At 37.4% G+C, this 24,966-nt stretch overlaps 1 pseudogene; it reads right to left on the bottom strand.

Annotated features, from left to right (window-relative positions):
- Positions 1-300: 300 nt before the first annotated feature.
- The window catches only part of LOC115522815, a 57,582-nt pseudogene continuing 32,916 nt past the window's right edge, over positions 301-24,966 (bottom strand).

Raw genomic sequence — 24,966 nt, 5'->3', positions numbered from 1 at the left:
GGATAGACCCTGGACTCCTTTGAATATGACCTGTTTTGTAGATTTAATCTTAGAACCATGTAAATATTTTACATAATTATAAGACAAAATTAAATAAAGCAATCCCCAAGAATCACAACTTTTCAGCATAACAACTTAAAGGAGTTATTCCATATAACTTTACAATATAGTAATTTGACTATATATCCCTAAAGGGATATAACCTAACAACAAAAATGAGGGAAAAATATATGGTCTTTAGTAAACATGTTGCTAGTAATAATGTCAATATTGTTTTATTTTTATTTTGAAATGGATCAGTTATTTAATTAGGTCCTTTGTAAGAAATTTAGAACACTCCCATTTGTGCGGATGAACTCCACCTGTGAGAGAAAACAGAGTGGAGGTAGCCCTGAAGCTGAGGAACAGCTTTGATTTTTGGTAGCATTTACAAGTCCACAGCTTTCTGATCAATCTTGCTCTGCTCTATAATCTCATATTTCTCTTTCTCCATGTCAAAGACTTCACCTTCCTGGTGGCTGGGTTCATATAGCTTCTTCTGCTTGAAGTAAGCATCAATGAGATGTCTTGGGATTTTCATGTTGCTTATAACAGTTTTGGTGCAGGTGGCAATCACAAGTTTCTGGTGTGTTCTATGCAAAGAACTTGATTGAGGGCCAGAGATGCAGTCACAAGTGGCAAGCCACTGCTCAGCTGTTTCAGGAAAACTACCCTCTTATTTCTGTGGTGCCCAGTGAGGATGACCAAAATGGTCCCAGGAGTGATGGTAGCTCACAGTTTTCTCACATGCTGATTGAAAGTTTTTTTGCCATGGCTCAACAGCTTTCGAGGCACATTTTCAGTAGGATAATACCTAGGCACTTTACAAAGTTTAACCAGTCAGGTACCAGCATTCTTGTCACCACCATCTGGTTTTGTGATAGTAGCAAGAACCTTCTCCTACTTTTTGTATTCAACCCTAGATTTAGCTGCTGAATACTTCCTCTGGTACACTGCCCTTCTGGAATACATAGTCAATTGGAAATATCTGCCACTTCCTCTAACTAGGACAGGGTTTTGGCTGCAGTGGGGCTTCCCCTTCTTTGGCATTTTAGCCTTAAGGTTACCCTTCTTAACTCTGCCACCAGCATCAGCCTTCTTGGCTTCAGGTTCTTCTCCTTAGTATCTGGTTCTCAGCTTTTCACCCACCATCTTACAAGATGGGGAAGACTCAATATTGTTAATATGAGACAGTTATATAGTATTATAAGATAAATGAAATGAGTGCTTATTCCACTATGGTTAAAAACTAAGGCTTTCAAGGGCAACTGGATGACTCAGTTAAGTATCTGACTCTTGATCTTGTCTCAGGCTATTATCTCATGGTTCATGAGATTGAGCCCCATGTAGGGCTCTGCATGGGATTCTCTCTCTCCCTCTCTCTGCCCCTCCCCTGCTCATGTTCTTTCTTTCTCTCTCAAAATGAATAAACTTTAAAAAAAAAAAGACTAAAAAAAAAAAACTAAGGCTTTCAGTATTGTTTAAAGAAAACACAAATGTAAGATGAAATAAAAACTCTGGAGGCTTAAAAGTTCCAAATTTGAATAAGAAAGATGCATATGAACTTAGAGTATATTCCATCTTTAAAAGCAACTCTAGCATTGAAAGGGCCTCAGAATAATGATGAATAGCAATGAACACCACTACCACTCAGATTATGTTTTCTAAAGGTCATTTCCCACTTGAAGGAACCAAGTCTCCTTCAAGAAATTGTTGATTCTAGGTCTGGGGCAGAATATGTCCAAGATGAGTTAAAGTATTTTGTCAACCAGTCAGCAAGGAAACTATCTCAATTTATCAGGATTATGCCAAAGAACCTCAGGAGCCAAACCAAAAAGACTCCCACTAGCCAAAATTGGGACAAGTTGAGCATGCAGATAATAACTCCAATAGGTTAAATGTATCAAATATGTTTATTCACATGTGATTTTTATTCATAATAAAACTAAAACCGAACACAACAAAACTCTACAACTCAAACTCCTTGGAGGATGCTAAGGAGTCAACTGATTATTTTGAAGAAAAAAAAAGAAAAAAGAAAACATTTAAGCAAGTTTTCTGCATAACCTGTACCTCTGGGTAACACAATGGTCGATAGTGGGAAGTGCCTTTTTATAGACATTCCAGCTAAAGAACAAAGAGGAAATGATAGAATTAACCTATCAAGTTTTGCAACCTCTCATGAATCGATGGATCTGAAATATAGTCATCTAAACCACTAACCAGAAATTATGCGCCTCCTGATCAAAGAACATACCACAACCTATAATGTAATCTTTCTAAAAATAACCATTTTTTTAAGGAGCCTGAATTTGAACAAGCCTCTAGATTTAAACACTAGTTTGCAGGAAAATCAGAGATCTGAGGACGGGAAACTGTGGGATAAAGGACCCCTTTCTTCAATGGAAAAATATATCCTGTCCTATCATAAAAACAACAACTAAGTTTTAGGTGGTAGAAAAACAGGCCCTACTTCACTTCCACATGTTTAGCTACTTCTTTATGTTTTGATTCCATGTTTGAGTGATGAAGTTATCTGAGGTTGGGAATCAAAGAGAAAATAGCAAAGATTTCTATTTGCTAATGGTATTTTTTTTCTTTTTCTTTTCAAAAAAAATTTTTTTTAACGTTTATTTATTTTTGAGACAGAGAAAGACAGAGCATGTAGGGGGGAGGGTCAGAGAGAGGGAGACACAGAATCTGAAACAGGCTCCAGGCTCTGAGCTGTCAGCACAGAGCCTAACGCGGGGCTCGAACTCACGGGCCGTGAGATCATGACCTGATCTGAAGTCGGCCGCTCAACCGACTGAGCCACCCAGGCGCCCCTTGCTAATGGTATTTCACTATGGTGATAGTAAGAGAGACATTCATTCATCAAACATTTATTGAAAGCATATTATGCACCTGGCACCAGGCTTCCTAACATGGTGATACAGAGAAGAAAGCCAGTCCCCGTCCTCCCTGGTGGGGACGATGGGCAAGGAACCACACAGGTACAGCACAGAAAGGTTACCACAGTGCTATGTGCAGACCACTGGAGGTAAAAGAGTAGATTTTTGGCAGTACAAGGATGATTACTTTGTACTTTAAATTTTCATAAATGCCCTTTTTACTTAAGATATTTAGTTATGCATTTATTTTACTATGTGAAAAAATGCACAGCTAGCACCTTTCATGGATAATACTCTGTGTGATAAAGCTAAAGAGGGTATTTAAATTCAAAACAAAAGTGTGCCATTTAAAAAAAAATTTTTTTTAATGTTACTTTTTGAGAGAGAGAAAGACAGAGCATGAGCGGGGGTGGGGCAGAGAGACAGGAAGACACAGAATCTGAAGCAGACTCCAGGCTTGTGCTGAGCTGTCAGCACAGAGTCCAAGGTGGGGCTCAAACTCATGAGCGGTGGGTGAGATCATGACCTGAGCCAAAGTCAGAAGCTCAACCGACTGAGCCACCCAGGTGCCCCAAAAGTGTGCCAATTCAAAGAAAAATAGTAGTAGAGGTGTTAGGCATTTGGGGAAAAAAAATTGTGATGGTACTACTCAAATCACTGAAGTTTAGGAAATAAGGTAGATCAATGTGGGTAAATCAAAACAGATGCCATTTTACATAGGTCGGATGGAACTGGCCAGGGGGAGTCAAAGGGTTTCAAGAAAAAAGGAGACTTAAGGATGAGAAGTTGTGCTGAAAAATAGTACATTTATTAGGACCTCTCGTGTAGAATGGTTGGATCTTAGGTTTAGGTGGAACCTTAGGAATCATCTGTTATATTGTTTTAACTAATTTTAAAATAGTACTTCTTTATAGTGTGACATTCCATGAGTGCATTAGTTAATCTAAACCCTTGGTAGTGAGTTTATGACTGAAGTGGTCTTCAAAAAAAAAAAAAAAAAAAAAGATTGCTGGAGACCTCAAAGAGCTTTTGTTTGTGCAGGTTTACATCTATTGGTATTTACCATGTTGGAAATAAAAACTCAGAAATTTTTTAAATACTTATTAAAGCATTTAATAATAAATCCATTATAACATAAAAAACATATTTCTAAAAAGAAAAAAAACAAGAATATGGGGAATCTATAGATTGAAAGACTTAGAAGGTAAATTTTACCTCAAAAAAATAAAATCATCAGGGCACCTGCGTGGCTTAGTCAGTTCAGCACCTGACTTCGGCTCAGGTCAGGATCTCGTGGTTCATGGGTTCAAGTCCCGCATCGGGCTCTGTGCTGACAGTTCAAGAGCCTGGAGCCTGCTTCAGATTCTGTGTATCCCTCTCTCTCTGCCCCTCCCCCACTCATGCCCCCCCAAATATAAACATTAAAAATTTTTTTAAATAAAAATCCTGAGAAAGAAAATTTAAAAACAAATAAACCAATAGCAATTCATGAACCTTATTTAGATTCAAGTTAAACACTATAAAAAGAATTATATGACAGTTAAAAAATATAATCACTGCCTACACATCTGATATCAAATTCTTTATACATGTTTAGATGAGATCATGGTTTTGTATAGCTGTACTCAAAATGGTTTTTTATCTTTTTAGAGAGACATAATGAAACAGCACAAGTAAAATAATATGGGATTTGTTTCAAAAAAATCTGATTGGGAGCATAAGTATAGATGACACTATGCATTAAATATGAATGGTGAGTACATCAGGTTCATTATTCTATTCCCTCTACATTTGTAATTTTTTAAAAATTTTCATCATATGGGCGCCTGGGTGGCTCAGTTGGTTAAGTGTCCAACTCCTGATTTCAGCTCAGGTCATGATCTCATGGTTCATGGGTTCAAGCCCCACGTTGGGCTCTGTGCCGATAGTGCAAAGCCTGCTTTGGATTCTCTCTCTTCCTCTCTGCCCTTCCCCTGCTCACTCACACATGTGCACACACACATTCTCTATCTCAAATAAACTTAAAAAAAACTTTTATTGTGAAAAATATTAAGTTTAGTGTAGATCGTCAGATGCTTCACTTCCTTGACACTTTCTACCAAATGAAGAAGTGTCTATATTGCTTGCTTTGATAATCTAACAGGTGATGAGAGGCAAAGATTTTATTGACAATTTCCCTGTTGCACAAACTATAAAATTGCATCTGGGGGAAAATTATCTTGAAGCTCCAACTGGGAATGGACATATATAAGTACTCTACCAACAGAAACCTGAACACTACTTCCTTCTATTCATTGTTCTGGGAGGATGAACAACCTAGAACCACGAGCAGTTCTTGGACAATGGCCAAAAAGGAACATTCAGAGGCCACGACAGCCAAAGTAATCACTCACTGCATTATATCCTTTTCTATTAAATCTAGTACACATTCTCTTCCTATGAGGGAAAAAAATTATTTAGTATTTTTTATTACTTTTCTCAATTAGTCATATAGTATTGAAAACTTTATCAAGAATGGCAAATGGAAGTCACTGCACAGCCAAATAAGAACTTAAGCATTGTGGATCGGAATGGGGGCTTTCCCATCAGACTGGCAGGGTTTGTATTTCCTCTAACATAATGTATCTACTACATGGTATCTACCTTATAGGGTTGAGGGATTATAATTTGTATACCTAATAGGTATACTTTGTAATTTGGGGGGATTAAATTAGTTAATATCTGTAAAGCTCTTAGAAAACGGTACTTCGGGGGCACCTGGGTGGCTCAGTCAGTTAAGCGTCCGACTTCGGCTCAGCTCATGATCTCGTGGTCCGTGAGTTCGAGCCCCGCGTCGGGCTCTGTGCTGACAGCTCAGAGCCTGGAGCCTGTTTCAGATTCTGTGTCTCCCTCTCTCTGGCCCTCCCCCGTTCATGCTCTGTCTCTCTCTCTCTCAAAAATAAATAAACGTTAAAAAATTTTTTTTAAAAAAAGAAGAAAATGGTACTTGGAACACAGCATGCATTCAATATAGATTTTTTTTAAATACATAAAACATCCAGATGACTATTGGGTTTAGGGTCTAAATACAGTTGACCCTTAAACAACATGGTTTTGAACTTGTGGATCCACTTATATGTGGCTTATTTGCAGTAAATACAGTACAGTACTGTGTATGTATTCTCCCATGATTTTCTTAACATTTTCTTTTCTCTAGCTTATTTTAAGAATACAGTATGTAATATATATACAAAATATGTGTTAATCAACTGTTCATGTTATTGGTAAGGCTTCCAGTCAACAGTAGGCTGTCACTGATTAAGTTTGGAGGGAGTCAAAATTTTATGTGGATTTTTGACTACATGGGAGATCAGTGCCCCTAACCCTCATGTTATTCAAGGGTCAACTGTAATGGAATATTTTGCATTCTAGCCTAGAGGTTCTTGACTGTGGGAGATTTTCCCCCTAGGGGACATCTGGCCATGTCTGAAGGTTTTGTTTTGTTTTGTTTTGTTTTGTTTAGGACTAAGGAGAGTAGTGCTGCTGTCATCTTGGGAGTAGAGCCCAAGGATACTAGTAAACATCCTACAATGCACAGGACAACTCCCCTCCCCCAAACAATTATCCAGAACAAAATGTCAATAGTGCCAAAGTTGAGAAATCTCATTCTATGCCCATTCACCTTAGGAAAACAAATTCTGGAGAAGTTAAGTAAATGTCTTTTCATGTCAGTTTTACATTAATTGCTTTGATGATTTCTCTATCACTGGAAACATAAATCAGGCATTTGTAACAGATCCATTTTACATAAACACTGGAACATATAGTAAATATCTTATCCATATTAACATATTTTATTCTTTTTTTTTTTAATTTTTTTTTTTCAACGTTTATTTATTTTTGGGACAGAGAGAGACAGAGCATGAACGGGGGAGGGGCAGAGAGAGAGGGAGACACAGAACCGGAAACAGGCTCCAGGCTCCGAGCCATCAGCCCAGAGCCCGACGCGGGGCTCGAACTCACGGACCGCGAGATCGTGACCTGGCTGAAGTCAGACGCTTAACCGACTGCGCCACCCAGGCGCCCCTAGCATATTTTATTCTTAAAAACAGAATAAAAATATGGTGCAGAAGAGTGGTTAAGGAGATTAGTTCCACAGTCAATTTGGATTCAATTTAAACACACTGAATCTCAGCTCTGCTATTTACTAGCTATGCAACCTTAAACTAGTTATTTAGCTGAGACTTGGGTCTCTACTTGTTAAACAGGATGAAATAATAGTTTCTAACTTGTAGAGTTATTATGAGTATTAAATGAAATAATCCATGTAAACCACTCAATACTATGTCTAGCAAGAAGTAAATGCTCAAAAAAAAAATATTATGAACATAGAACTTTAAATGCTGGTTAAGAAAAAACAGATCCTTGGCTTGTTAAAAAAAAATGTGTATACTCAATACTACTGAATCATACACTTAGAAATGATTAAGATTATGCATTTTATATTATGTATTTTCTACCACAATATAAAAAGAAATAATTTGTATTGCCCCATAGAAAGTCCCATACTATTGTGTAACAATAAGGAAAACTGTATAATGGTATAGAAGATCCTTGGCAAATAATATATCAATAAACACATACTGTCCTGCTATGGACCAGATTATGAAACCCCCCATTCATATGTTGAAGCCCTAACCCTCAATGTGACTTCACTTGGAGACAGGGCCTGTGAAGAGGTGACAAAGGTTAAATGAAGTTATAAGGGTGGGCCCTAATCCAATAGAGCTAGTGCCCTTATAAGAAGAGGTAGGGACACTAGAGCTCTCTCCCTTTGTCATGTTAGGACACAGTGAGGAGATCTCCATCTGCAAGCCAGGAAGAAAGCCCTTATTAGGAACCATATTGGCCAGCACCTTGATCTTGGACTTCCCAGACTCAAGAACAATGAAAAATAAATTTCTGTTGTTTAAGCTACCAGCCTGTGGTATTTTATTAAAGCAGCCCAAGTAGGCTAAGACAATTCCTAGTAAATGTAATCCATGGGAGAGAAACTTCAACAGAAAATCTGGATGATATTTGGTGTGGTTAGAAAGAGCATGGTGAGATTTTGAGAGAAGAGGGAGTGAAAAAGAAACCAGAGAAAGAAACCAAGATAGGGCGTTTAAGCAGAGATTAAGGACAGATGAAAACTACTGAAGGGAAAATATTAAATTCAAAGGGGAGAAATAGATGAGAAAAATGTTGTGATGAAATATGAACAAAGAATGGTTTTGAGAAAAGTAACTCCTTCCCCTGCCCAGATATTATACAGCATGGAAAATTTAGAGGGGGAAAAAGTTACCACAACAGTAAAAGGAAGACAAAAGTGGGAAAGCAGTAGATATAAAGGAGGGAAAGGAGAAAGATAAATGCTATACTGAATGGAGAAACCACACTTTTTAATTATTGGAAATGCTTCCACTGTGGCTGGAAGCCTTCCAAATAGAAGATCACTTACTTATGATTCTCTGGGGGCTTTTTTACTATTGTTTAATTTTATATTTATTGATTATTACCATATCTTCATGGGTAAGTTTGAAAATCCACCATCTGGCCAAACCCTGATTGACCAGTAAGGCATTTACCAATTCAACTCAACTTCACACCATTTTTTCAACTCCCTTTGCAGCTGGCTTAAAACACACACACACACACACACACACACACACACACACACACACACAAGGTAAGAAGTAAAAATCTTGATTTCTGAATCTGTAATGACAGAATCAAAGGATATTATTTAGAGCTGACAAATCAATAATAGAAATATAAGCACATATGGCGGTACAAAGGTAAACACAAGGAAAACTAAACAGGGAGGAAAAGAGGGAAAGGAAGAGGGAAGGAGCTAATTTTACCCTTCTGATATCAAGAAATAGTACAGCTTATTAACAGGTGCACTGAAAATGCTCAGGTGAGCTGAGACAGTGACCCCCCCCCCCCCATCTCAGCGGCAGAGCTGGAGTCAGAGGAAGATCCCCACCACACAAGAGTCCTTTAGAGGTGTCTCATCCATTAATCCAAAGGTGTCACACAACACCATCTTCTAGGTATACCATGATGTGAACTAGGTGGAGAAGCACTGAATTATGGAAATAAAGATATTATATAAGGTTATAAAGATAACTTTATAGGATAAAACCACATTTTTTCTATATATTAAAAGAACTAACCACACATACCCACAGCAAAGCAAATAGAGTACTTAGTCAAAAATTTGATCCATATAAACAACATAACAAAATAATATGGCAAAAAAACACCAAAATCATCTATCATACTAATTAATGTAAATGAACTTCACTCACTTATTTTTTAAAAAGCCTCAGATCAGATCACAAAACAAAACCTAACTCCAGGATCTGTCAGGAAGCACTCTTGAAACACCAATTCAAGGTTAAAAACAAAAGAAGAGGTAAAGGTATACTAGGCAAATGCAAACAAAGAATACAAGACTTGATCTCATTATCAGACAAGATAGAAGTCAGGATGCAAAGCATCAAACATGGTAAAAGGGCATGTTCACAATGGGTTCAATTCCCAATGAAGATAAAATGTATTTAATATAGAGGTAGTTATAAATATTCAGAAATATACTAGAAGATAGGAGATTTTTTTTTATATATATGAAATTTATTGACAAACTGGTTTCCATACAACACCCAGTGCTCATCCCAAAAGGTGCCCTCCTCAATACCCATCACCCACCCTCCCCTCCCTCCCACCCCCCATCAACCCTCAGTTTGTTCTGTTTTTAACAGTCTCTTATGCTTTGGCTCTCTCCCACTCTAACCTCATTTTTTTTGTCTTCCCGTCCCCCATGGGTTTCTGTTAAGTTTCTCAGGATCCACATAAGAGTGAAACCATATGGTATCTGTCTTTCTCTGTATGGCTTATTTCACTTAGCATCACACTCTCCAGTTCCATCCACGTTGCTACAAAAGGCCATATTTCATTTTTTCTCATTGCCACATAGTATTCCATTGTGTATATATACCACAATTTCTTTATCCATTCATCAGTTGATGGACATTTAGGCTCTTTCCATAATTTGGCTATTGTTGAGAGTGCTGCTATGAACATTGGGGTACAAGTGCCCCTATGCAAGATAGGAGATTTTTAATTCAAGTTTCTCAATTTATGACATATTAAGAAAAAACCCCAAAGATCTAATTAACATAATTAATAAAGCAGATATAAGCAGTCTGTATCAAACTCCACACCTTGAAAGTCAACTACACCTTATTTTCAACTATTCATGGAATATCCTCTTATATGTGAATATATTTTCAGCCACAAAGAAAACCCCAAAAATGTCTAAAAAGTAGAAAATGTACAGAAAATATCCTCTGACCACTATGCAATAAACTAGAAATTGTTTTCTAAATTGGAAAAGAAAAAATTATTTCCATCTGAAAAATTTTAAACTCTGTCAACTCTCAAGTCAAAAAAGACATAACAGAAACACCTGGGTGGCTCAGTCAGTTGAGCCTCCAACTTTGGCTCAGGTCATTATCTCGTGGTTTGAGAGTTTAATCCCTACATCAGGCTCTGTGTCGACAGCTTAGAGCCTGGAGATTCTGTATCTCCCTCTCTGTCTGCCTCTACCCCACTCATGCTCTGTCTCTCTCTCTCTCTCTCTCTCTCTCTCTCTCTCTCTCTCTCTCTCTCAAAAGTAAATAAACATTGAAAAGAAATTTTTTTAAAAAGAATTAACAGATCCAAATGGGAGAATTTTTAGAAAACAATGATAATGAAAACATTTTTTTTTTTCAGAATCTACAGTAATTGGGTCAAACAGGGCTCCAAGGAGAACTGACAACACTGTATACTTTAATAAAAAGGATGAAAAATCAATAGATTAAGAATCTGACTCAAATTATGAGAAAAAGGAATAATAAACCAAAGGAAAAAAGAAGCAGTTTAAGATAAAAAAAAAATTAATGTGTCTGGAAATAATAAAAAGAAATACTAATAAACACAAAAGCTGATTTTTGAAAGAAAGATGCTTTTTAAAATAATTAGATACATTGTTATCTGACCTATTCAAGATAAAAATTACAGTTGTAAAAATAAGAAGTCATAAAATGAAAATAATAGCAAAACAAGGGGAAATAGTACAGTAATCTTAGAGAATACTCAACCTTTTTTTTTTTAATGTTTATTTATTATTTGAAAGAGCACAAGCTGGGGAGGAACAGAGAGACAGAGGAACAGAGGGTCCGAAGCGGGCTCTGCACCAACAGCAGTGAGCCTGATGCAGGTCCTGAACTCATAACCTGCAAGATCATGATCTAAGCTGAAGTCAGATGCTCAACCAACTGAGCCACTAAGGAGCCCCAAGAATACTGAACCTTTTGAAAATGAATTTAAAAATCTGGCTGGATTAAAGGGCTAATTTTTAGGAAAACATAATTTACCAAAATATACCCAGTAAGAGAAAATCTAAATTAACTGATCTCTATAGAAGAGAACGTAAAAGCTGTCAAAATGCTATCTACCCAATCCTCACACACCCAACACACACACAGCAAAGTACCAGGTCCATAAGCTTCCAGGGAAACTCAGCCAAACTTAAAAAAAGAAATCCATTCCAATACCAGAGAAGTTATTTTAAATCACAGAAAAGTTCTAATTATCTCTTTAAATGTTTATTTCTTTTGAGAGAGAAATAGCATGAGCAGGGTAGCAGCAGAGAGAGAGAGAGAATCCAAAGCAGTCTCCATGATTTCAGCACAGAGCCCAACGCAGGGCTCAATTCCATGAACTGTGAGATCATGACCTGAGCCAAAATCAAAAGTCAGATGCTTCACCAACTGAGCCCCCCAGGTGCCCCAATTCCAAATATTTTTTTTTTGTAATGTGAGCATGACAATATCAAACCTATCAATGATTTCCCACACACAAAACAAATGATCTATCAATCTCACTTATGAATATTAATGGCAAGAAATCTTCAGTACAATCTTAATAGGACATTAAAAGAATAATACTTGGATGCCCAGTTTTATTTACGAAATGCAAGGATAGTTCAGCATAGGAAATCCACTAATAAAATTGATTATATTAATATAGTAATAATGGATTCATAATTCATTCTAATAGTTCTATAGAGAAAATACATATTCAATAAAATTTAAACACTTTACTTAAAAATTTCAAAACTAAAATGTGTAGATGACATGGTAAAATGTATCTATTTCAGCCTAAAACAAAGTACCTGGGTCCTGCCAGCCAGAGATTTTAACGTGCATGATTAAATGTGCAGTCAAGATTGAAAGCCACAGCACTAAAGTCATTCTCTTTACACTCAGAAACAAAGTCACAGATGCCCTCTGTAAGCACCTTTATTTAATATTATTCTTGAGGTACAATTGTGTAATACACTGTACTGAAGGTCAATGCAGTTATATAGGAGAGAATCATAAAATTTGGAAAGAAATTAAACATATTATTTTTAGATTATATGGTATTTGGGGGAAAAAAATCCAAGAATTGTGTTTAGGTTAAAACATTACTGCAAACAAGAAAATTCTTTAAGACAGAAATATTAAATAGCCATCTATAGCTTTTACAGAACATAGCAGCCAGTCACAAGCTACAATGAAAGAAAATGCTAATAGCTACAAAAATGTAAATGTCTAGCAATAGGCTTACACAAAAAAAGTGCAAGATCCATATGAAGAGAACTTGAAAATAAAGAATACAAAAAAAAAAAACTTGAACAAATTGAAAGATCTATTTTTTGATAGGAATATTCAACGTCGTAAAGATATTCTCTTTAATGTCATTAATAAACTTAATATCATATCAATAAATACAACATTATTTTTTAAATAGGCCAGTTGGTTCTAAAATTCATATGGAAAAGTAATTAAGATTAGCCAGGAAAATCTGAACAAAAAGAGCAGTGGAAGGTGTGCTAACCTTATCAAAACATATAATAAAGCCTTGAGAATTAAACTATATAATGCATGCATAAACAGAGTAACCAATGGAACTGAAGAGAGACTCCAGAAAAAGACCCAAGTACACACAGAAATTTATTATTAATAAAGGTGGCATTTCAGTGGGGCAAAAGGTGAATTATTCAATAAATGGTATTTGACTAACCGGATAGTCATCTGGAAAAAAAAATAAGTTTTATCTATACCCTACATTGAATATAATGATTAATTCCAAATGTATCTAAGATTTAAATGTAAAAAAAAAATTATATCATAAAGGTACTAGAAGAAAATACAGGAGAATTTATTATTTTGAAGGATGACTTTCAAAGACTCAAAATCCAGAAGCCAAAAACAGAGGGAGAGATAAAAATTTACTCCACAAAATAAAAAGAAACTTCTACAGAGAAAAAAAATCATAAAACCAAAAGACAAAGGACAAATGGGAAAAATATCTTACCAAAATAGTTATAATAAAGAGCTAAACTATTAATACATGTACTCCTGGGAATCAGTGGGGAAAAAAAACATTAACATAGAATGGGCAAAGGATAAGAACAGACAGTCCCCAGAAAAGAAAGTCAAATGACTTAACTATATGAAAAAAGAAAGCTTAATTCTACTCCTAAGAAATATACAAATGAAAACTACTAGAGAATTCTGACCTAGAGGAAAAGAAATTTTAGAAGAGGAAGATATAAAGATATACAGACTTGGAAAGATTATAAAGGTAAATGTGTGTTCTTTTGAAAGTTTAAATATTGCTATTCCATAAATTTTTACTTTTGTATCTAATTGTTCTTCCTTTTCTTGCATAGAAGTTTCCTTTTGGGGCAGTTTTGAGCCAACCATGAAAAGAAAGAAGGATTAAAGAAGAGAGAGGAGAGTCTTAATACACTGTCTAACAATTGGAAAATAAATTGGAAAATAAAAGAAGGAAATACGTATGTACCTAGCTGGGATGCAGCGGTATGGTTCATGATTGCAGAAAATATAACAGTATGAAAGAATGATATTGTCTGGAGCTAAAATGTCAGTGAACCACAGAAGAAAGATGCTGAGCTGGCCTCAGAGAGAGATAGGAAGCCCAAGGCCACACTGCTGCCAAGAAGGGGCATTGGTAGTCTGGGACAGTTTGGGACAGGAAAAATTCAAGTTGCTTCAGAGAGCAAAAGGGACTGGCAGGCAGAATATTAGGTGTCATTGCATCTCTAAAGTCAGAGTCAAATCCTCAAAGGGTATCTCCATTGACAATAACAACATCAAATTACGTAAAATGCATATTACATTGCTTTAATAAAAGTTACCATGTGAATAAATATGCATTCTACATTAGAAAGAAAAGAGAAAAATCTCACCAGTCAAAACAAATCACAGTTAGATTTTAATTGCATTGCCTCACACCATGCTGACAGGGAAAAGGCAGAACGTTCCTGTCAAATTATGCCAGGAACTGCCTGATTTCTGTCATAAAAGACAGATTATTTTTAAAACGTGCAACTCAATTATTCAAAGTTCAAAATATCTACTATAGTACTCAATAAATGTTGGTTGACAATCATCATGTTCTGTGTTTCAGATTTGGAATTTAGAGCTATTTTAAAATAAACCTTCTAATGTATAGGATTTTTGTTTCATTGTGATCTTTTCCTTCTATAATTTTAATTTAATCATGGTCTCTTGATTTTAAGATGGGGTTATTTTGTAGGTTTTTTCAAGCTCCATTAACAGCTTAGAATATTGCACTTTTATTTATCTGAATCAGTATTTCCTATATACATCCTCAATTCAGAAGGCTGACAAAGTCTCCAAAGATATACCACAGATCATTTAACCAGGATTTTAAATGAAAATAAAGGTGGTTTTAGCAGTATACAATAATTACAGATCTACATTTATCCTACAATATGTTAATGGGCAACTGATTAAGTTTCAGATGTCCTAGGAGTACTCAGTATTATTTATATATGCATCTGCATGAATTACAACTTCAGCTATTCCTCATTTCCAACATAATGTTCCTCTATGTGTGGTTCTTATAAGTGAAGCACACTTGGCCATTTCATATTATATATATCTTCTAGATTTATCTCTTGTCACTCTACAATTAGGTTGCAGTAAAATTGGTATTATATTTGCAGTGTCTAAATGATGCCACATACTTTAACTGAACCAGAGATATAAATTACTCTGAACCAGCTGAAAACAGAGTCTGGCAGAGGAAAAGGGAAGGACAGGATTATCTTTGAAACTCCTCACATGCTATCTCTGACCTTTCCTTTGTCAACATTTTGAAGGTACTTTCTCTGATTCCTCAAAGATAACTAGCTCCATGAAGACAGGGCTGGTGATCTCAGGCAGATCAGAGTAATAAAGAGAAACATTTGAAATATACTCAAAGGAAATCATATTTAAGCATGAATAATTTTCTGGATTATATAATATTAAGATAGTTTCATGTAGTAAACACCTTCTTGTGATGTCCATGGTATTTGAGCTGCATAAGTATTATCTCCAACCCTTGCCATACTGAGAGACAGACAACTGACATATGGGGAAACAGACTCAGGGCTAGAGAATTTCCCCCAGGGTCACTGCTATAAGGGGTGGAAAAGATGGAAATCCAGACATTTCCTCCTCCAAAGCCTGGGGTGTTACACCCAAACGATGTTGTATGAATATGGAAGGCTAAACCATATTGAGTTCAAAATCTGGGGAGACATTATTTCTTTGAAACAGCTATGATATTCTTTACCTACCATCACCCCTCACAGGACCACCATCAGACTAATCTAGTTTCCCCTCTACCTAACTTATAAATAGTGGCCTTGGGAGAAAGCCAGGCATGTAAGACTGGCATATCTGCATTAAATGAAGTCTCCATCTTTAGACAAAGTAGTTACCCGTCAGAGCCTCATTTGCAAAGTGTGGATAAAAACAAAGTGGGGAGATTAAATGAAATCATATTTGTGGACCATAGTCTGTCTTCAATAATGATTTCCAATGTTCCCTCATTTCTACAATAGTTGTTTACTGGTTTATTGGGCTCTAGTTTATCTTCTGTCTCTAGTCTCCATTCATCTTACATCATCATGCAATTAGGTTCTGGAATGGAAAAAGCCACTGACCAGGGGTTGTTGGAATGATACCTTTACAGAGTTCTGTGACATTCCACTTCACTTCTCTATGCACCAGGTACAGAAACTGCTTTGCAGCAAATGAATTCAAAAAGCTACCCTGGGCCACTTCCAGCAATCAAGAAACCCAGGGAACCAGGGAAGAAGCAGGAAGGCAGTGGCAGAAAGTAGGAAGTGGTGATGCAGAAAGATATAGCTTCCTCTACCATTAAGAACTGTCTAGGTTGCAAGAGGCAGAAAATCCAAACCAACTGAAAAAACCCTAACAAAACAGGAATGAATTGGCTCATTAAATAAAATAGGGGCTCAAAGGATATTTTTAGGACTTGGTTTCTCTCTAGCAGGTCAGCTCTCTGTTGGCACTGATCTCAGACAGGTTATTCTTCCCTATGGCTCAAAGTAGCCATAGCAGTTCTATCTATACACTTCCAATTCAGTGGAAAGAGTACACCTGTCTCTGCCCTAAAATTCTCAAAAGTCTCATTATATATTATATTGAGAGTAAGGGTCTGATTGGGCCATATGCCCATTCTTGAACCAACTGCTATGGCCAGGGAAATGAGATGCACTCATTAGTTTAGATCCAGATCATATTCCCAACTCTGCTGCCAATTATTGAGGCCAGAGCAACATTATGTATCATTTAGTTTGGTCCTGAATCACTTCTGCTCTAAAGACTAGGATGGAGCCCCATTTGGGACAGAGGCAGGGATTTTTACCAAAAATCAGAAATACTAGATGTTACCCACAATGCTATCCACAAGTTAAAGGCTAGAGAGGACTTCATGGGACCTTGACAGCTTCATTAAGAGCAAAAGTCCTTTCCATAAGAGGACCATGCACTTACATGCAGAAATGACCTGAGGTAGAGAAGGGCTTCTGTATTAAAGGACCTGAGAGAAGGCCAGTGGGCCAGAGCAAGGTTAGGGACTGGGAAATGGCTTGAAATAATGTTGGGAAGATAAGAGGAGCAAAGATTATGAAAAGCCTTGTAGGTTATTAAAGAATTTTGCTTTTAAGCACAATGGAAAGTCATTGGAGAGTAAAAACATTAAACCAGGGGTATGTTTTTTAAAAATCACTCTAGTAGCTTTATAAATTTAGAGCAGGAAGGAGATATTTATTTTACTCAAAATTATGTCTATTAAACTATTTAATTGCAGCTTTCCTGATGTATGACTCTAGGCACCTTACTTTTCTTAGGGCAAGAGAAAATACTTAATTCTTAAAGTCCTATTTATATTCATTTCTAAAATACATATTTCTTATCATAAGAAACATGGAAATACCTGACTACATCAATATATAATGTCCACGAATTATTTTCAATTATATTTGAGTGGTGCAAACATCATATTACATAATTATTCTAAAATAAAGCAAATTAAACCTGAAACAAAAGTCCTTCCTATGACATTATCCCTGTTCTCTAACTTCCACACCCAGAGAAGGCACCCTGCCTGCCTGAATCCGGGTCCAGCTGGTGTCCGCATGGTCACTTGGTGCAAAGTCCAAGGGGATGTGCTTTCCTAAGTCAACTCAGGTGCTCCTGGTCCCCAAAGCTTAGGAAGGCCTTCAGCGTGGCCATCAGCAGGGACACTGTAGCAAGCAAATCTGTATAGCCCAGACACTGAGAGACATCAGAGAAGAAAGAAAAGAGCCCTTTCTCACCAACTGTTTCAGGTTGGTGGAGCCTCAGGCTAGTGAAAATGAGCCAGCACTAATGGTTTTGCTAATCAGAAACAGTGACCAAGATAAGATCTTAATTTTCTATTCCCTAGACCTTACAGTACTGTATCATATATTTATGAACTAATAACTTCATAGAATTATAGAGCCATGTAAAGCTAGGGCTAAAAATGACGGCTCTGTTACCTAAAAAAGAAGGAAAGCCCAGAGATGGGTAGATCGTTGATCAGAATCACACAGCAAGTTGAATCACTGATTCAAGAACAATTTTTTTAACTTAAATTCTATAGTTCAGTCTCTTGGGAAAACAAAACTGTGTTTATATATTTGCATGATGCTTTCAGTCATAATTCCATGTATCGTTGTAATTTTAGAACAATATACCAAGCCAGGACCACTTTAAGCTAATTTCTCAACTTGGGGCTTCCTGGGCCATGTAGAAAGTATAAATATGAACCTCAAACATCTCAAAATGTGGTGGCTTAAAACAACAGTTATTTCTTTGCTGGTAGTTATGAATGCTTAGGGGAGACTTTTTTCCACCTATAGACTACGTCAAAATTAACAAGTTCTCTGGTTGCCCTGATATGAAAAGATTTATTTTTTCTAGTCTTCCCTTTGACCCAAGAGATGGCATTTTCAGGGCCCCACCTCTTTACAAGTTTCTCAGCTGTTACTCCTCACCCTACATAAAACCAAAGACTTGTTCCCACGGAGCCCAGCTACTCCTCTGGTTTCTATTTTCTTCCTAATTTTTGATCTATGCAATTTTCTGTTACTTTATTTTTCCTTCTTTTACTTTATTTCTTTTACTTGCTTTAATTTCAGGTGTGCATTTGAAAGGCTGTCTATATTTAATTCAGTAAGTTTAGGTATTTTGTACTGAAAGAATTTATCAGAGTTTCAAGTCTGCTTACAAACCATATCTATTTTCACTCTCCCTATTTTTTTAATTTTTTTTAATGTTTATTTATTTTTGAAGGAGAGAGAGACAGAGAGTGAGCAGAGGAGGAGCAGAAAGAGGGAGACACAGAATCCAAAGCAGGCTCCAGGTTCTGAGCTGTCAGCACAGAGCCTGATGTGGGACTTGAACTCACAAACCATGAGATCATGACCTAAGCCGAAGTTGGACGCTCAACCAACTGAGCCACCCAGGTGCCCCTTCACTCTCCCTATTTTAATAAAGCTATCATAACCAGAATATACACTGGGCGTATAGTGTAATTATCTAAGTCTTTCCTTTAGAGGAAAAGTGGACACAGACAAGGCATGACTGAGTTCCCCATGTTCACCTGAATTTAGAAATGCTTAGGAGGCTGAGTAAGAATCCTGAAGAATTTTGAAGAAATGGTGTGAATGTGGGATTGGCCATTTTAAAGATCTCAGGGAAAATGGTCTCCTACTAGAAGAGTATCTAAGAAACAACTTTGCCCCTCCACCCACCACACAGAAATGGGCCCGTATCAGAGATCCATGTCTGTATAACTAAACACCCCCCAAACTAGTGGCTATAAACAATTATTTATTTACTCACATTTCTGTGGGTCACAATATTGGCTCAGTGGAGCAGTTATGCTGGTCTTGTCTGGAGTCACTCAGGCAGCTGCTATAATCAGGCAACAGACTCAGACTAGGTGGTCTAAGATAGCCTCACCTGTAAGACTGGCAGATGATGGTAGACCTGTGTCTCCATTCTACTAACCCTAGTTCTTCACATGTGAGTAAGCTCCAAACTCAGCAAAAGAGAGAGACAAGGGCCACTCATGAGTGGTTTTCAAGCTTCTACTTGCCTTGCACATGCTAATGTCCTATAGGCCAAGGCAAGTCACATGACCAGACTCAGCATCAGTGTGGGAGGGGCCTTCAAAGAAATTCATTTACAGGCAGGTGTGGCCCCTTGGGGTATTACTGAACCAATCTAGGTACCTCCGGGCCTAAGAGCTGAGCAAGGCCTCATAGCTTTGCTTTGTATAAGAAGCAAGGGCTTAGGGAAATTCTGGCTCCACCCATATGTGATCTCAGATAAAGGGTAATTCTATCTTCTCAAGGCCTCAGTTTCATCATGGAGAATAATTATTTCACAGTATTGTTGTAAAGTTTAAATAATGTATATAAGGTCTCTGCCCTCAACATGCTTTAGTTGACCTCATCCAAAAAATTATTTTTGTCTTGATCCTGCCTCTGCCTTAAGATTTCACTTTGTTACATCCTCTTTCCCTTGCTGCCATGAAAATTTTCATTAAAGAGACATTCTGATTTGAAAATATATGCCCTCTAAAAAACAAATAAAAAGCAATATAGAACTCTATAGAACTGGAAATAGTGGCTCCTTGTCCACTGTTTGGCCCTCCCTTTTCATTTTGTACTATCCTCCTCAGTGAGGGTCCACACTTTATGTTAACTGCAACTCACTGATGACTCTCAAATCTGCACATCCAGTCCTGTCCTCTCCCATTCATTCACCCCCTGCTCGATGTTCAGTTCCACTTGGATGTCCTAGAGCAGAAGTTCTCAATTTTTTAGCATTTGCCAGAATCACCTGGAGGGCATGTTAAAATCCTGATTGCTAGGCCCCACCCCAGTGTTATAATCAAGTAGATCTGAATTTTTACTACATTCCCAGGTGATGCTGATGCTGCTGGTCTGTAGACCACACATTGGAACCACCGGCCTAGAGTCACTTCAGTTCAACTTGTGCAAAAAACAACCACTCCTCTTCTAAAACCTCCCTCATCTGAATTTATATAATGGGCAATGGCATCAATCCAGTTGACCAAACTAGAAACCAATTGGAATAAAGATGCTAAGCAAAGTATAGATCAAGCTGCTTCGGTTACTATTTCTTTCTTCCTGATTTCCTAAACGGCTTCAGTACTCATCAATTTCATTATCTATTAAACAGAACCACCTGGTGATAAAGTCAAATACCTTTTGCTTTAAAATACTGTCTCCTCATTTTCCATGACTGATGCAGAGGATTACGTAATGTTGTCATTCACCTGGCCTATTGATAAGGTAAATGAAATAAATTTTGCCCCTGGAATCAAGGTGTTTAATAAAGTCTATGGGTAAAGTATCCTAAGATGCCAAGGAAAAGAGAGGAGGGACTCTTCCAAGTTGAAAGGTGAAGGTCACACTAGGAAACCAATTTCTCCTGTCATTTCTTATAATTACACTCCACCTTCTACCATATTGTAAGGGTTGTCACAGTGTTGACAAGGGACTAAACCTTGTATAAAGCTGTTTCAGACTCACCTTTGTAAAGCTAGTCTGGAGGCATTCATGTCTTAGTGCCCATGGTGTCTTACCAAGTGTACAAATCTCCCAGATTTCAGAAGCTGGATTTTTCTATAAGTTTTCCAACTATGGAAAAGGGAGTCCTAGGCCCCTCTCAACTAGCGCATTTTACTAGTTTCGCCTTAGCTACTCTCCCTGTCTCTACTTTGCCTCCTCCAACTTATCTTCTACTCCTTCAGAGCGTTCCATCTAAAACCTGGGTGACATAAGGTCACTCCCTTACTTTAGCATTTATAAAGCTAGTCATTGATTACCTAGAGGAAAGCACAGCCAACAGTTTGTTGTTAAGTACAAGAGAAGTTGAAGCCAGGGTATAAAAGTTCATTAATGCCATTCACAGATTTTTGACTTTTATCCTACAGGCAATAGGAAGCCATAGAAAATTTAGCAAAGGAATAACACACAGGATTTGTTATTATTGTTTTCATGTCATTGTTTTCACTTTGATATTAGTATAGAAGGTATGCCTGGGGTGGAAAGATGCAGCACTAGCAGACCAGAGATGCGGAAACTAGTTAGGAAGCTGTTTTGATAGGGTAAGTAAGAGATGATAAAGAGGAACTGAGTAGTATCTACTCTTCAAGAAATGTTTGTGGTGGTGGTGGTGGTGGTGGTTGAATGAATGATCCAGGTTAGCAATTTTGAAACTATATAAATCTCAGTTAATACTATTGTTAGGATGATGAAGATATAATAGCCTGTGTCTTCTCTGTGCTCTTGACTGAGATGAGATCATCCAAGGTTGCTAACTGTATTAGCATTTCATAAGCTGTTGGGAGAACTTGGGCCATGAGCTGAGGATGAGCTTCCTAAGTCCCCCAACATCCAGGATTAAATCAAATGCATCACAGTGATCAGCATGGCCTTTGGGCTTGTCACACTTAACAGCATTTCCTACCTCTCTGTCCTGAGAATTAGATCTTCCCCATGGAGGCAATCATATGCATTTAACACTGGTATGATAAATTCTTTCTTATTTGGTTTTTAAAATTAAGAGAACTGAGCAAGGCAGCAATTCCAGATTGTGTGAGGAAATGTGATAATGATTGGCCTTGTGGGCTCTGGCTCATTTTCTCCCGCCCCTGACTCCCATTGCACCCTGTTTCCCGTGAGGTTCTGGGCATCTCAAATCAGTGCAGCTGGGCAGAAGAAGCTGGAGGAAAAAGTCCCACAGGGCAATTTTTTGTTTTCCAGCACTTAAACTCTCAAGACAATTTTATAATATAAACTAAATTAGATTTAAAATATTAGCCCTAAAGCAATTGCACAAATTGTAAAAGAGAAAAAAACCAGCAGAGCCCACAGAGGCCTCGCCTATAGTACATGCCTATTAAATATTAGACAAATCTAAATCAGGGTTCGTAAATTCATAATAAATAATTAGGAATATAACGAATAAATCCCATAGTCCCATGTGGTTCATTCTTTGTACTATATAAACTATTTGAAATTTTATTAGGTGTCTCCAAAAACTAAGTTGTCAAAGGAAAATGTGCAATTTATTTAACGTAGAAAATTTTGAAACTTCTCTCTCCAGGACTGCCTCTTTCAGTATCTTCCACATAGAACACAGACTATCCTCAAATATTTCTCTTTCTCACTTTCAACACCCAACCCTCAAACATGCTGACTGCTATCCGGTGCCCAGTCTCTCTGCTCCCCCACCCCTCCCTCTCGCGCGCGCGCGCTCTCTCTCTCTCTCTCTCTCTCTCTCCCTCTCTAATTACCATTTCTTTAAGCTTATTATGCATTTCCTCTAGCTTCTCTGATTTCCTTCATTTAGAAGGTTTCTCTGCTTTATTTTTTACCTGGATTCTGTACAACAAAGAAGAAAATTCTTGCCAGAAGAAAAAAAGGCAGAAGGGCAGATTGCAAGAATTGGAACTGGGATCATTTTTGTCCCTGTTATACATTAATATTTAATTCCTGGTATAGGAGAAACCAAGAATAATATGAAATACATTACTGACTTTGACTATATCAGAATTAGGTGGTTAGGAACAGGAGCTTCAGAATCAGAAAAGGCTGTGTACAGATTCTGATTGTGCCATTTACTACTTCCGTAGGCTTCAGTATCCACATTGCAAAATGGCAAGAGGGTGCATTAGGATTGAATTGGATAATTCACGTAAAACATTCAATAAAGTTCCTGGAAACTTCTATTATAATTATTAATAAACATTATGAACATTTTATTACAATTATTCGTACAAAAATTATGAATATTTTAGAATAATTATTTATTCTTATCTTGGGGGAAAATAGTCCATGGGGAACAGGAATTCAGCCCAGAACAATCCTTCCTATTGGCATAAGACATTTAACAATCCAGAAAACAAGTTATTTTCCATCCTCAATGCTAAAGAAGTAAATGACATTTTCCCCATTGTCATAAAGTATCCCTGCCTTTTCTTATGGTCACATGCTTAGTACAGTTCCTTGCAACTCAATACACATCAATGGATGTTGAAGCAATGGATATCTTGGGGACACTAGATGAGAACCAGTAGCAAAGAGCCTAAAAGTACGCCTGGTGATGGAATGAAGTATGTGCATGTCCTTAGTCACTCTTGGACTATTCTGTCACAGTTGTTTGAATGTGAATAGCTCACATGAGTTGTCCTTCCCTATCAATTGGCAAAATACGTGATTCATTTGGTCACTGATTCACGGGACACTTTTGAGCTCCCACTGTGTGCCAAGTATTGTGCTAGGTGCAGGACTCACAGATGAATAGGTAGCGTCCTAATATTAGGGAGGTTTTCTTCAGCAGGACAGAGGTATCATAGACCAGTGCTTCTTAAACGTGAATATACTCCCAAATCACCTGGGAATTTGTTAAAATTGATTTAGCAGCTCTGGAGTGGGGGCCTGGAATTATACATTTTTAATAAGCTCCCAGATGAAATGCACACTGCACATGAAGTTTGCTACTCCAAGTCTAAGCCTCAGACCAGTAGCATGTGTAGGTTGTCAACTTAAGGACGCTGGTGCCAATTAATCCAGTTGAATTAGCTCCCTTCTGTTATTTTGTAAAGATTGCCTAGCACACATAGCTGTGTCCATCTGATTATATGGAGCTGAATCAGAGGGAGAAATAAGAGATGCATATGTGAGAATGGCCACCATTGTAAGGAGGGAGGAACCCAACCGTATCAGGTTTGTTTGACTTTCTGAAAAACTCCCCAAAAGCTCAGAAATGGCAAATTCCCAATTCGAAATGTTTCCCTGTCTCTTCATGGGCTGCCTTACTGAGAAAGTCTAGATGTGGAGGAAGACAGTGGGAAAAGCGTGGGTACCATACTGTAGCCAATTAGATGCAGAACTAGGCTCTGCCTCTTTCTACCTAGTCACTCAGCTCAAATAAGGAAACCTCATGCTTTAATCTCTAAATATCTAAAATGGGAATGCTTATCACACCTACATCAGAGGCTTGTTGTATTTCATAACATGATTTGCACAGAGCACCTAGCACAGTGTCTGCAGTGACCATTAAATGGTATGTGTCATTATTATTGTTATTAATAAAACTGGGAGCCATGATAAATATTCTTTATCAGTGCTTTGTCAAGGCACACTGGAGAAAGATAAATCTAAATTAGAGCCCATACTCGGACTCATGTGGCTTTAAATCAGACCCTTAATGTTGTGTGAGCACAGGTGTTTTTTAGTTTGGTTTCTCTGTTAACATGAGGGAAAAAAAGATGATCAAAAAGAAGAGAGAGAGAAAACAATCACTATTTGAAAGTGAATGAAGGGCGCCCCCCCTCCTCCCTAGCCCCCCCCCCCCTTTTTCTTACTTTGACATCTCAGTGTGTTTTTTTCTTTTAGCTGTGAGTTCTGGGATAGGTGATAACTGCCAGTAATAGGATTAGCATTGATTTCTTTAGCAAGAACAGAGATGTGGCAGTTCCAGCCATTTCCTGAACTGCCAGCTTTGAA

The sequence above is a fragment of the Lynx canadensis genome, chromosome C2, assembly GCF_007474595.2.
Source record: "Lynx canadensis isolate LIC74 chromosome C2, mLynCan4.pri.v2, whole genome shotgun sequence".
Lineage (NCBI taxonomy): Eukaryota > Metazoa > Chordata > Mammalia > Carnivora > Felidae > Lynx > Lynx canadensis.
Note: the sequence above shows the minus strand (reverse complement) of the source record. Positions and strands in the feature narration are given on the sequence as shown.